Source organism: Procambarus clarkii, chromosome 77, assembly GCF_040958095.1.
Source record: "Procambarus clarkii isolate CNS0578487 chromosome 77, FALCON_Pclarkii_2.0, whole genome shotgun sequence".
Classification (NCBI taxonomy): Eukaryota; Metazoa; Arthropoda; class Malacostraca; order Decapoda; family Cambaridae; genus Procambarus; species Procambarus clarkii.
Window position 1 is genome coordinate 17,262,643 of NC_091226.1, and position 15,000 is coordinate 17,277,642.

General features: G+C 40.8%; 1 long non-coding RNA gene across 1 annotated transcript in view; it reads left to right on the forward strand.

The window, feature by feature from the left end:
* Positions 1 to 13,815: 13,815 nt before the first annotated feature.
* Positions 13,816 to 15,000, forward strand: part of LOC138357326 (uncharacterized) — a 3,373-nt gene continuing 2,188 nt past the window's right edge. Inside the window, exons 1-2 of the long non-coding RNA XR_011224923.1 lie at positions 13,816 to 14,320; positions 14,610 to 14,695. This is a non-coding gene — a long non-coding RNA (uncharacterized lncRNA). The remainder of the gene's footprint in view (positions 14,321 to 14,609; positions 14,696 to 15,000) is intronic.

The window sequence follows — 15,000 nt, forward strand, 5'->3', positions numbered from 1 at the left end:
AACACCCAGGTTCAGTATACTGACCTTGCAACACCCAGGTTCAGTATACTGACCTTGCAACACCCAGGTTCAGTATACTGACCTTGCAACACCCAGGTTCAGTATACTGACCTTGCAACACCCAGGTTCAGTATACTGATCTTGCAACACCCAGGTTCAGTATACTGATCTTGCAACACCCAGGTTCAGTATACTGACCTTGCAACACCCAGGTTCAGTATACTGACCTTGCAACAATTCAATTCTGATTGTAAAGCCTTTCATAATTTTTTTTTTGTTTACCTGTCTTAAGTTATATACGGTAATCATATATACTTAAGCCTATATCAAGGCTTATATAAACGTTATGTATATAAATGTTATACCGAATGTTTGTGTTATGTAGAATATCAGTAATTTATATTGGTCATATACAATAGGTATATACATTTTAAAATAAACTATACGTCTGGTATGTGGTTTTAATAACATATTTTTAAATTGTACATTTTATATAGTGTTAAGTTTTGTAGGTTGTTTAACGCCAAGTGATATGCTCTAGAGTGGCGACCTTTGATATAGGGGTCACTCTTCACTACAATGTTTAATTATGTCATTTTATTCACCAATTCTCTATGGTAAAATCATGTACCCAACTTAAAATTATCTTTCAAACTTTTAAGTACAATTTTGATGCTTTGATATATATGCTATAATCTGCTCTAAAGCCCCTGTAACAAGCAATTAGATACAAAGTTGAGAATTCTTTCTTAAAGTATTACATTAGAGGAATAATGGCTCTGGCGAGTTGTAGCATAGAATAAGACGGAACTTGGTAGGCTGTATCAGAGCTCTGAATAGAAGAGGCTCAGACAGGTTATCTGAGCCTTTATGTGGCAAGGTGGAGTATCAGAGCTCTGTATAGCAGCTTCCTTCAGAGTCTTAAGGTGAGATTAGGTTACCTATTGTCTTTTAGGATTCCTTGTAGGATTTCAAGGTGATTCCTAGTAAGATTTGAAGTAAGATTCCTAGTAGGAATTCTAGGTGATTTCAATATTAGGATTCCTATTAGGATTTTTAGTAGGATTGCATATGCAGTTGAAGTCTGTTGTCGAAATATCATAGCATAGCAGTTAACAGGGTTCATGGTTGTTAGAAACCTTACTAGGAATACTATAAGAAATCCTACTAAAATAATCTTTATTTCTCTAGCATATATATGCTAATATAATATATTAGCATATTGTTCATATTTAGGCATAGGTTAGGTTAGGTGTTTAGGATCTGTTGGCGATTATTTGTATTTGTATTACGTGGGTGAAGCATTTACAGCGTTGTGGTTCGAACACAAGTCGTCTGGGAAGCACTTGTTCCGGAAGTGTTCGGACATCATCAGTTGTGCAGCCCGTCCTCCAAACAAAGATCCAAAAGTGATTCCAGGCACCCGCCAAACCCCCTGTTTATGAATGAAAAGAGGTTTACACACGACTCACAACTGCTGACGTTCGAACATATCCGGAACAAGTGCTTCACTGACGAATTTTGTTCGAATCACAACGCTATAAATGCTTCACCCACGTGCTACAAATACAAATAATCGCCAACAGAACCTAAACACCTAACCTATGCCTATATATGCACAATATGCTAATATATTATAATATTAATTTATACTTGAGAAAATTCCCGTTTTGAATGAACAGCATATTAAAATTTATGAATGCGTCTGTGGGGTCGACCGCTGGATGTAATGGACTTGAGTCGAGGACGGGTTGAGTTGTGAGTAGTGTGTAAACCATTTTTCATTCATAAACAGCGGGGGTTGGCGGGTGGATGGAATGTACTTTTGGGTCTTTGTTTAGAGGACAGGATGCAGGTAGTACAGGAAAATTGGGTGAAGTGTCTAGCCTCCAACCTTGGACTGACATTTTTATTGAGAGATGGGAGGGGGGGGAGGTGGAGAAATGTATTATACTTTAGGAACAATTTGTTAAGTTTTATGTGTTTTTATTTGTATAATTATCATTAAGAATGTATAAAAGGATTACACAGTTTGAGACAATAGCTGACTAATGCTAATAGCATACAGTTAGCATGGGAGCAACAGACTACACTAGCAAGTCTTGGATGCATTATATTTAACAGTAGATAAACAGTAGACAACAGTAGATAAACAGTAGATAAACAAAGTAATTGCAGCACTCGGTTACCTACTATGTACCAGCATAGTATAAAACCTTATCCCGTAGACACTACAGGAGTTGTGGATCAGTGTTTAAAGGGAATTCGGAAGTAATAATACAGCTGATGGCATCTGTCGGCACAAAAGAACACTACCAACTGGCTGGTCAACAGTGGCCATAAGATACAGCTTACGCCATCTGTTGACATACCAACACACAAAATACAGCTAACACCATCTAGTGCGTCGCCCATGTACTACCAATAGCCAAACAGCAGCCCATAAGGCGGGTTGTTGGACTCGAGTAAGAATTCTCGTGCTGGCATATCATTGGTAGAAACTCTTTGGTGACATTCAATACAACAGCCAATCACAGGCCGGGATCAGCTTAAGGTTCCATCCACTTAATAAATCATCTTTGTTCAGCACACCATCCTTGCTTATGACATTGTGCTTCAACTTTAATCTACCAAAAATGTGAAGTGTTAATTATTTATGTATTAATAAATTGATAATTAAATATTGCAGGATATAACAGGTGATATATAAAAATAGTCTGGCTACCTAACTTTTGACGTCATCAGTGGGGGTTGCCTAGACACAAATAACGTTGATGATACAATGCTTCGCCCTCTTATTAGACTGAATTATTGAGTTAGATGAAAATTTCTGCCAAGTACAAAATAAAAATGTTGAGCAAAAGGACGTATTTCTTAGTTTGCATTTTATTCCTAGAAAGAGTGTTGGCATTCCTTGCAACAGTTTCCCTTAGGCAGGCGATGAGTTACAATAACGTGGCTGAAATATGTTGACGAAACCACACACTAGAAAGTGAAGGGACGACGACGTTTCGGTCCGTCCTGGACCATTCTCAAGTCGATTGTCGACTCGAGAATGGTCCAGGACGGACCGAAACGCCGTCGCCCCTTCATTTTCTAGTGTCTGGACTGGTCAACAGTTTCCCTTAGCGTTATTGCGCCAAGGTACATTCAACCAAGGGTACGTATACCATCCCTGTTCATGCACTTGCTACATTTGAAAGGGAATAAAGGAATTTGACGTTAAATACCGGTGAAATGTGGCAAGCCTTCTCTCCCAGGGTTACAGCGGGCAACACTCCCATCCTCTAATGTCAAATTAGGGCGTTATTACACTAAGGAATATTCAACTAACGGCAAAATACGTATTCAACATGTGTTTGAGGGAAATAACTACATTTGAAAGGGAAATGATGATTAATGAGTCATTCAAAGGTACGTGTGAGTGTGTGGTTGCAACCCGTTCCCGCAAATTTAATAAGTCAATATTGACTTATTAAATATGTGCATCGGTGACATACTTAACATAATAGATATCCTTAAAAAGATTCATAGAAAACACCGACCTTACCTAACCTTGTTAGTATCTTAAGATAAGCATCTTATTGCTTCGTAATTACAATTATTATCTAACCTATAATAGGTATAGGTTAAGTAATAATTGTAATTACGAAGCAATAAGATGCTTATCTTAAGATACTAACAAGGTTAGGTAAGGTCGGTGTTTTCTATGAATCTTTTTAAGGGTATCTATTATGTTTAGTATATCACCTATGCACGTAGTTAATAAGTCAATATTGACTTTACGAATTTGCGAGAACGGGTTGGTGTGTGGGGCTCCCCCATCTACAAGTGGGAAGACTATTACAACAGGAAACAAAATCAATGACTGATTCAAACACTTTCTATCTGATCCATAGCAAATACAAGGATTTAGAGTGCATTTTTGCAAGGTATATGAAGCATCATCATAACACAAAAATCATATAAAAATCAACGTTCACAGCTAACCCTACATAAAACTATTAAAATCTTTATGAGAAATATTTTGATAAGACTATTTTCACAAATATATAATTCAAAGTCTTTATATTAAGACATTTTTTGCCCTGTATGAATATCTATCTTAAAAAATAATAATAAGTCAAAAGTTGCCAATCCTGACATCTATATATATTTAATTTGTTACTGGGGAATGCCTGCTCATGCTTCATTCTGCATTATATCGTGTTATTCTCCTCTCGTAACGTAACGTAGAAGAGAACTGAGAACAGCGAACATAAGAGGACAGAACACAGAACTTATTAGTGAACAGGGAACTGAACAGAGAACCGAACTGGGAACAGAACACACAACGTAGAACAACAAAGAACAGAGAATCGAGAACCAAGAAATGAACAGAGAACATAGAGCATAATACATAGAACTGAAAACATAAAGATATTCTATGCAAAATTACTTGGGAAAATTGACAAGTTTTATTATCCATCAAGATCTTAATTATTCAAAGCGACTGATGACTTTGCGTTAATGGATAAAACACTACTCGATTTTATGTCAAGTTTATTACTCAATATACGTTGCAGGGTGCATCCATTGTTGAAATAATGTATTTTAATATACGTTCGTGATGTTTAGAGAGGTAAATGAAGAGTTGCAACGTTAATTAAGCAATTAACAAGCATTCAATTTGTCAAGCGATCGGTCGGGTCTGTGTTGCCAAATACCACCATTCCAGCAAGCCCCTGCCACCTTATTTCTTGTGAAATTTGGGCGTTTTTACACAAGAGACAATGAACCAAGGGTTAATTAGATAGATAAATCGTCAGTGTTATATATTTCCTACATTTAAACTTGATGGAAACGAATTTGACGTAAAACTGCAGGCGATGATAAGTCATATCTGGCAACTGCTCCTTCACTGCCTCGATCCCCTCCCATGGTGGCGGCCGGTCAGGCCACTGTTTCCTCCTCCCATACACATTTAACGTCAAACTTGGGCGGTATTGCGCCAAGGTACATTCAAGCAAAGGTACGTATACCATCCCTGTTCATGCACTTGCTACATTTGAAAGGGAACTAAGGAATTTGACGTTAAATACCGGTGAAATATGGCAAGCCTTCTCTCCCAGGCCGGGTAACAGAGGCCGCCAACACTCCCATCCTCTAACGTCAAATTAGGGCGTTATTACGCTAAGGAATATTCAACTAACAGTAAAATACGTAGATAAACATTTCTCGGGATTTCTAGGGGAATTCCCAGTAGGATTTATAGTTGGATTTCTAATAGTTTTTCTAGTTTGATTCCCAGTAGGATTTCAAACGGATTTTTAGTAGGATTTCTAGGGGAATTTCTAGTAGGATTTCTAGCGGAATTTACAATATTTATAAGGGAATTTCTAGTAGAAATTCCAGTAGAATTTCCAGGGGAAATTCTAGGAGATTTCTAGGGGAAACTGTAGGGAATTCCTAGGGGGAATTTCTAAGGAAATTTATAGGGGATTTCTATGGGAATTTCTGGTAGAATTCTAGTAGGATTTCTAGGGGATTTCTAGTGGGATTTTTAGGTGATTTCAAGTAGGACATGTAGTAGAAATTCTACGGGAATTTATAGGGGATTTTCTGGAGGAATTTCTACGGGATTTTAAGGGGAATTCCTAATAGGATTTCTAGTAGTATTCTCAGTAGGATTTCTAGGGGATTTTTAGTAGGATTTCTAGGTATCGGATTTGGGATGTTTGGGATATTTTTAAAACTGCAGGGGGGTTTGGGCAAAATGTGACCCACCGCCTCTTTCAGCAATTGGCATATTTTCGGTATAAAAAGTCGAAATTTCAAACTGCGAATACGTGCAGAGAGCCAGTATTTGGCTCCAAAATATGGCTCAGGAATCGGATTTGGGATGTTTGGGATATTTTGAAAACTGCAGGGGGGTTTGGGCAAAATGTGACCTACAGCTGCTTTCAGTAATTGGCAGATTTTTGGTATAAAAAGTCGGAATTTCAAACGGCGAATAGGTGCAGAGAGCCAGAATTAGGGTCCAAAATATGGCTCGGGTATCGAATTTGGGATGTTTGTGATATTTTGAAAACTGCAGGGGGTTTGGGCAAAATTTGACCCATTGCCACTTTCAGTAATTGGCATATTTTTGGTATAAAAAGTCGCAATTTCAAACTGCGAACAGGTGCAGAGAGCCAGAATTCGCCCGATTTTTGGCTGCTAGCGGCGAAAATCGCCCGATTTTTTTACCGCTAGCGGCTAAAGTCGCCCGATTTTTTACAACTAGCGGCAAAAATCGCGCGATTTTCGCAATTAGCGGGCAAAAAAAGGGCGAATTTCGCCGCTAGCGGGCAAAATTCGCGCGATTTTCGCTGCTAGCGGGCAAAATTCGCGCGATTTTCGCTGCTAGCGGGCAAAATTCGCGCGATTTTCGCCGCTAGCGGGAAAAAATCGGGCGATTTTTGCCAATAGCGGCCAAAAATTGCGCGATTTTCGCCGCTAGCGGGAAAAATCGGGCGATTTTCGCCGCTAGCGGCCAAAAACCGCGCGATTTTTGGCACTAGCGGCCAAAAATCGGGCGATTTTCGCCAGTAGCGGCCAAAAATCGGGCGAATTTCGCCGCTAGCGGGCAAAAATCGAGCGATTCTCGCCGATAGCGGCCCAAAAATAGGATTTCTCGCCGCTGGCGGCCAAAAATCGGGCGAATTTCACCGCTAGAGGTCAAAATTCGCGCGATTTTCGCCGCTAGCGTGCAAAAATCGGGCGATTTTCGGACCTAGCGAGCAAAAATTGCGCGGTTTTCGCCGCTAGCGGTCAAAATTCCCGTTATTTTTGCCTCTAGCGGCAAAAAATCGGGCGAATTTCGCCGTTAGCAGCCAAAAATCAGGCGTTTTTCGCCGCTAGCGGCCAAAAACTGGGCGATCTTCGCCGCTAGCGGGCAAAATCGGGCAATTTTCACCGCTAGCGGCCAAAAATCGGGCGATTTTCGCCGCTAGCGGCCAAAAGTCGCGCGATTTTCGCCGCTAGCGGCCAAAAACCATGCGATTTTCGCAGCTGGAGGCCAAAAATCGCCCGATTTTCGCCGCTAGCGGCCAAAATCCGCGCAATTTTCGCCACTAGCGGCCAAAAATCGCCCGATTTTTGCCCTCCAGCGGCGAAATTCGGGCGATTTTTGGCCGCTAGCGGCCAAATCGTGCGAATTTCGCCGCTAGCGGCCAAAAATCGTGCGAATTTCGCCGCTAGCGGCCAAAAATCGGGCGATTTTCGCCACTACCGGAGCAAAAATCGGGCGATTTTCGCCACTACCGGAGCAAAAATCGGGCGATTTTCGCCACTATCGGAGCAAAAATCAAGCGATTTTCGCCGCTAGCAGCCAAAAATCGCGCGATTTTCGCCAGTAGCGGGCAAAAATCTGCCGCATTTCGCCGCTGGAGGGCAAAAATCTGGCGATTTTTGCCCTCCAGCTGCGAAAATCGCATGGTTTTTGGCCGCTAGCGGCGAAAATCGCCCGATTTTTGCCTGCTAGAGGCGATATTCGCCCGATTTTTGGCCGCTATTTGTGAAAATCGCGCGGTTTTTGGCAGCTAGCGGCAAAAATAGCCCCTTTTATTGCCGCTAGGTCGAAAATCGGTCGATTTTTGCCGCTAGCGGCGAAAATCTGGCGATTTTTTGCCCGCCAGCTGCGAAAATCGCGCGGTTGTGGGCAGGTAGCGGCGAAAATCGCGCGATATTTGCCCGCCAGCTGCGAAAATCGCATGGTTTCTGGCCGCTAGCGGCGAAAATCGCGCGATTTTTGGCCGCTAGCGGCGATATTCGCACGATTTTTGGCCGCTTGCTGTGAAATTCGCACGATTTTTGGCCGCTAGCGGGCAAAAATCGAGCGATTTTAAAATTTCCGACATTTCAAACATTTTGAAAACTGCAGGGGGGTTTGGGCAAAATATGACCTTTCGCCGTTTTCAGTAATTGGCATATTTTCGGTATAAAAAGTCGTAATTTGAAACTGAAATTAGGAGCAGATTCAGAATTGGGCTCAAAAATTACACTCAGGAGTCAAATTTCCGACATTTCAGTTATTTTGAAAACTGCAGGGGGGTTTGGGCAAAATATGACTGTTATGATCCCAGGTAGCCGAAAAAACGAGTCTCCCCTTTGAGAATTATTCTATCAAGCTTGACCTAACCAGAAGGTCTAAGAAATTTAGAGGTGATAACACATATGTAAAATAGCTGGATGGATATGATAAACAATTTGAGACTATGGGCAGTGAAGGAGAAAACAGGTAAATGACTGGCTAGGAGATGTGGACATTTTGCTGGAGGCATGAGGCTCGCTTCTGGAGGGGCTTTGACCTCACTTGAGTGCCAGACATCGCAGGGGAGAGCCACGCTCCGTTCGAGCTCCCGTCAGAAGGGAACCCCTAGTGATATATCTCCAAGAGAAGAGAAGTGTGTAGACGTGCCAGCTGTGGAACTGAGCTGGGAACGTTGTGGTCTCAAGTCCTGGTCGAAGAGGAGAGTATTAAACCGGCCAGAGGCATTATTGTGGGCCGTGGAAGCGCCCTGACCAGGCTTCGTCAGAGGGAGGAGCGCCCTCGACCAGACAATCTGTGGTAAGCACGATATACGCCAGTTCATAGTGGTTGCTTGTAGTTGGTCGTGTGCCCAGCGACAGTAGCAATGTTTATTGATAAGTTAGACATGTTTTGATAAGGCAGAAAGCCTAAAATAAGAGAGTGGAGAGGGAGGAACACGGAGCGACGTCCGTCCCCTCTGAGCGCTGGCAGGCAACTGAGGAAGCCCGGCTCCGTGGAAGACCCTCCCAGCGTGAGTGAGGACCGCCGCCGGGTCGAGGTGGAGTATGGACCCGCCCAAAACGGGGGAGTCCACTCTCTCTGTGTGTAGAGGACAGATAGAGGTTTGAGGCAAACATATTGTGTGATTATTTTTGTTTATGTGTTAAAGGGGAACATTTTATTGGAGTGTCGATGGGTTGCAGGTTTGTCTTTGGGGAAGAAGTTGCTGAGAACTTCGAAGCCAGCACAGATGAAGTAGTTGATGAGACTCCAAGGTAGTGGAGCAGAAGACCTCGAGCTGTGAGGAGAAGCAGTGAAGAGGAGTGTCACATGCTTCTGTAGAGGTGGTGAAGCACCATAGTTGCTCGAGGAAACTTCATGGTGTAGCAGCCAGGAGAGCTGTGGAGGACCCTAGCAGAAGGGTGAAGCACCGTAGTTGCTCAAGGAAACTTCATGATAGCAGCCTGGAGGAGCTGCAGAGGATCCTGGTAGTGAAGCCCGGAAGAACCTGAAGATATCAGGGTAGTGAACTTCCAGAGGTGGAAGGGAAGTTCTGGTGGATTACTTGTAGGGAGTTGATAGTGTTTGGTTGTCATTAGTGTGCAAGACGCAGTGAGAGGTGAGTGGTTGTTTGTATTCTTATGTCGAGGAGTGATTTATTCTGAAGTTTAGAGTTGCAGTCGTAGGCTTGATTACCTAGAGATGTATGTGTTCGAGGACTGATAGAGTGATCGATTGATCATTGTTGTGTATCAAGGAACATTTATACTGATATATGTTATTGCATTCACATGCTGATTTTCATTGTACACATTTATAGATATATATGTATATATATATATATGTATATATATATATATATATATATATATATATATATATATATATATATATATATATATATATATATTCCTCTTGTTGATAGTGCAACAGTGTATGTAGACTTGATCTACTTGAGGTGCTTGATAGTATCAGGTGGTGAATCAGAAGATAGGATACCACTTGATAAACTGATAATAGAGTTGTGATGGTGTTGGAGTGCACCCTGATTGTAATATTATAGAGTATAGGATTCATTATTATTATATGTGTGTATGTATCGTGTATGTGCTTTGTCCAGTAAATGTATCCCAATTTGCTGGTGTTTGCCCTTGTCCTAGTGAGGCTTCCCAGGAGATAGTAAAGAAGGAGAGAGAGAGAGAAAGAACCAAGAACCACTGCTGTGGACAGGGTAGAAGGTAATACTAATAAGTCAAAGGGGGATTGAGGAGATCATATCACCTAAGGAGAGAGTGGGGAGTCACAGCGGCTCGAGTGGGTGTGTGCACGTGACAACGAGGCTAAGTGTTGGAGCCGGATCCCCTAAACGTGTGACGTTGAGCCCCTCTCCAAGAGCCAGAAGCGCCAAGGGTGATCTCCTAGTGAGGTATAAGCACTCTACCGAGTTGTGAGTTGGGTTGTCCGTAGAGAAGAATCAACACGACAACACCAACCAACCCACAAGACTATAATAGTATGTATGTAATAGACGAATTAGAAAAGAGAGAGAGAGGGGAGGGTTGTATTCCATTATCAGGCTACTTAGTTCTTTATATAACTAAATTAACATAATTCATTTTCTTACTAATAACTAAGCATATAAAAATACTGGTTCAAACCATTACCTTCAGAAGACTCGCCCCATCATAATTACAGTGGAGAGCTAAAATATTAGATGTGACAACAAGAAACTTTCTAAGCCAATATGTCAAGGGGCCCACAAGGATGGAAGGAAATGATGAACCAGCAAGACTTGATCTGATATTCACAATGAATGAGTCAGACATAAGGGAAGTCAAATCAGAACCTCCCCATAGGAATGAGTGACCACAGTGTACCAACATTTAAGTATCTGGTGGAAGAAGGAAAAAAAACTAGCCAAAGTAAAGGAAAAAGCTGGCATACCGAAAAGGAAACAATTATGAGATGAGAACATATCTAAAATGATCACCATGTGAAACAGAGGTCGGAAAAGTGTGTACAAGGCATCTTGAGGTTATCTTGAGATGATTTCGGGGCTTTAGTGTCCCCGCGGCCCGGTCCTCGACCAGGCCTCCACCCCCAGGAAGCAGCCCGTGACAGCTGACTAACACCCAGGTACCTATTTTACTGCTAGGTAACAGGGGCATAGGGTGAAAGAAACTCTGCCCATTGTTTCTCACCGGCGCCTGGGATCGAACCCAGGACCACAGGATCACAAATCCAGCATGCTGTCCGCTCGGCCGACCGGCTCCCTGGCATGATGGACTACATCTCCCAGAAGTGTCAGGAGGCAGAAAACAGGTTTATCCCGGCCCAGAAAGAAAAAAAAAACGAAAAGTATAATGGGAATCCGTGCTTCAATCAGGCATGTACATCCAAGGCATAAGACCTTGGATATACTGTATAGTACAAAAAGATAGGATAAAAAAAACTAGTAATATTTCTTTCATTATATTTTTCATTTAAATAACTGCATCAATATTTTTACAGCCGACAGGATTTGTTTGACCATACAGGTGCATTATTTGTTAAAAAATTTTTAGTTTATTGTTACACACAATGGTGCTACATAGCCTTCCCGGTTTGGTGCCTTCTTTTGATAATTACTTACTTACTTACTTAATACTTACTGATTAAAAAATAAATAATAAATACATTTTATTCAGGAAAAGTACATACAGTTGATTTACAAACATAATGTTGGATTTATAGACAGAGCTAGTACATACAATACCTAAAGCCACTAATACTCATTGCATTTCGGGCAAGGTGTGGGGGAAAAAACACAGACTAAAACTTAATAGTAATCGAGATTATGTATAAATTGTGTTGAAAGAAGGAATAAAAAATACAAAAAGGGGTGTTAACATAGCATAAATCAGCAAATGCACATGTTGGTGAACAGCGTTGTTTAAAAAATAGCAAGACATGAGTTGACATTTAGGAGGTAAGTTAGGTTACATGGAGTTAATTAGGCAGTACTTGGTTTAACTCTTAAACTGGTTGAGAGAGGTACAGCCTTTGACATGATTGGGGAGGTCATTCCACATTCTGGGTCACTTGATTTGTAGAGCACTTCTAGTTTGGTTACACACAGCCAAATTGAGTAACAGGAAGAGGTCTTGGACACAAATTTGTTCCATGCTAAATGTAGAGGAATCAGCTGAGTATTCCTGAAAGTTGCGTCAGCTTATAAGGTAAATAAAATAAGCATTTCTCAAATAAGTAGCTGCCTCACCTCACTGCCTTACTGCTACATAGCCTTCCCGGCATGGTGCCTTCTTTTGATAATTACTTGTTCCACACCCAAATTGTATAACAGGAAGAGGTCTTGGACCCCTACTTCCCTCTCTCTTTTTTAATAATCTATATAGTCATAATTATAGCTTTAAGTATTCAATGAATAAAGTTGTTGACATTTTTACCCTTCTCCTTACCTAACATCATTTGTGCAGCATATTTTTATTTTATGTCTCACCCAGATTTAATTTCAAAATAAAACCAAAGTAAATATATTAGAAATGGGTATGTATAGCTAAGGTACACCCTTACTACTAGGTGAACAGGGGCATTTGGTGATAGTAAATGATCCCATCAGGCAGGGCTCATGACCTTCTCTCATATTTCATGTTCACCAGTGTTTATTTACTTAATAACTAGTGGTATAATATCTTGCTATTATAAAACTAATTCTACTATCATCAAACACATATTTACTTCAAGTTTCAAGCAGAGAATGCATATATAACTAACACGAAGAACTCCTCTTCACTAGATTCACCAGCTATGACATTTTGGTCATGTTCCAATATCATAAATCGATCCCAGTGTTATGTAGTAGAGAAAAAATGACTTATATCCAGTTTACGTAAAGCTACGAGTGGTCGAAACCACACTTAAATCCCGGAATGAACTTACGAAGGTTTTTCCACTTAGGGTAGCTAGTTGAATACGGACGTAGCCGCCACGAAGGCGTTAAGAGGGAAAACGTTGTTAGCTAAGAGGAAAAACGTTTGTAAGTACCTTCCTGAATCCGGCCCCTGAACTTTACCCTGGACTGTAGTCTGTAGAATACTGTATTGTACATGACTGAACTGTATATGACTGTATTGTAGTGTACTGTAGCCTTTACTCAAGTATGCTGTAGAGTATTATACTATAGGGTACTGTAGTGTATTGTACTGTACTCTTTTGTAATGAACTGGAGTGTAGTGAAATGTATCGTGTAGAGTAGTAGAGCGTACTATACCGTAATGTACTCTTGTATACTGTAGTGTAGATTACTTTACTGTAGTGTATTATATTTTATTTTAGTGTACTGTACATTAATGTACTGTAGTGTATTGTACTGTACCCTTGATTGTAGTGTACGGTAGTGTACAATACTGTAGTGTATCCTGTACTGTAGTTTAGAGTATTGTAAGGTACTATACTGTAGTGTACTGAACTGTTATGTAGGGTACTGTACTGCAGTTGACTGTAGTGTACTGTACTATACGGTACTGTATTGTTATCTATTGTACTGTAGAGTAATGTGCCCTTAGCCGTTCTGTATTTTACGGTACGGTACTGTATTTTATTGTAATGCATAGTACTGTACTGTACCGAACGGAACTTTATTCTAGAGTACTGTAATGTATAGTAGTGTACGGAAGTGTACTGTACTATACTATACTGTACTGTGTTGTACTGTACTTACAGCTTGAATAACTATGTTCATTATTTAATAATACTGATGTAATAATAAGTACTCCAAAGTCATCATTTGTGAGTGTAAAGTTAAACATTGTATTTCATACATTTGTTATGTGTATGTTTGTCATATATTGGGTATACATTTGGGTGTATATATTTAAGTTTAACAAAATAATTGTTATGAATCACTAGAGTATCCAATTAGGTTGAGCCGACCAATGAGAGTAGAGGTTGCGAGAAGTGACGTCAATTGAAAAATCGAAAGGTGATTGGCTGTTGAGTGGACTTGGTGGGTGAGGCTGTACGGAACGTTATTTTGACCCCAGTATTGGCATAGTTGTGGTGTACAAGTTAGTGTTAGGGCGTGATGTTACTCTGAGCTGGTACCCCGTTACCCTTTGGGGTCGCTAGGGCTGACAGATCCCCTAGCTTACACTCGTATTGTACACCGGCAAAACGCCAATACATAGGGTCAAAAATATATATTTTACAGCTGCCGTATATACCCTCTTTGGGGATTCTATATATAGGCAGCTATTTTAGTGTTGACCTGTAATCAGTACTAAAAGAGAATTATAAATGTGTAGTGAATTGTAATGTTTGTTTTTCAGCGTTATTGTTAAGTGAATGAGGTAATGGTGGGAAGACGAGGCATCGCGTGAAATGAGCCGACTGGTGATTCAGGAATGTCGAGGAGAGACTAAGGTTGTGATGGGACCAGTGGTGGACCGATGAATCAAGTCAGTGGCGAGCAGAAGGTGGTGGCAGATGTCCCGGTTTCGCAAGATGTGATGCGTGAGTTAGCATCTATGATGGCGGTATGAGTTTAAGGCAAGTAGTTATTGAATATCTAGTCTAAGTTTAGAGGTGTGGTAATATTGTAATATGATAGCGTAGTAAAGTGAGACTGAAGTGGTTAATAGTATTAGGTGCTCAGAGGGTGTCGATGCCACAAGTAACAGCTGCAAAACTCGTTGACTATCTAGGTGTGATCTATGCTTCTAAGTGGCATTAGAAATTGAGAGCATGCCATTAGTTTAGTGAAAGTAAGTACATGTTGCAATTAAAGGTATGGTATAGGCATGATTGATATTGCTAACATGACGTTGCCTTGTTGCAGGTAATAGCGGACAGATTGGCAGGACCCCTGGGCTGTGTGGAAGAACACGGAGACGCTTCAACTGCCCTATTAGTGAAGACTTTGCAGTAAGTGTGTGACTAGTCTTGTAGAAGAATCGTGGGGATAGGTTTGCGGTTGGGCCACGTTAGTAGTGTAAAGGTGATTGTGTTAATATTGTGTGGGTTTGAATGTGACGTTGAGGCGGGCGAGAGTAGTTATTATCACTTAAATGTTGTGGAAGTTGAATGTGACAAAGGTATTTTTGCAGGAATTAGTGTTTGTGTTGTGAAATAGTTATTAAAGTTGGAATAAAATAGTGAGTGGAAGTATTGAAGATATAATCATTTTTGTCAACGTTGACGACTAATTAGTTAACATGTAAATATTTAGT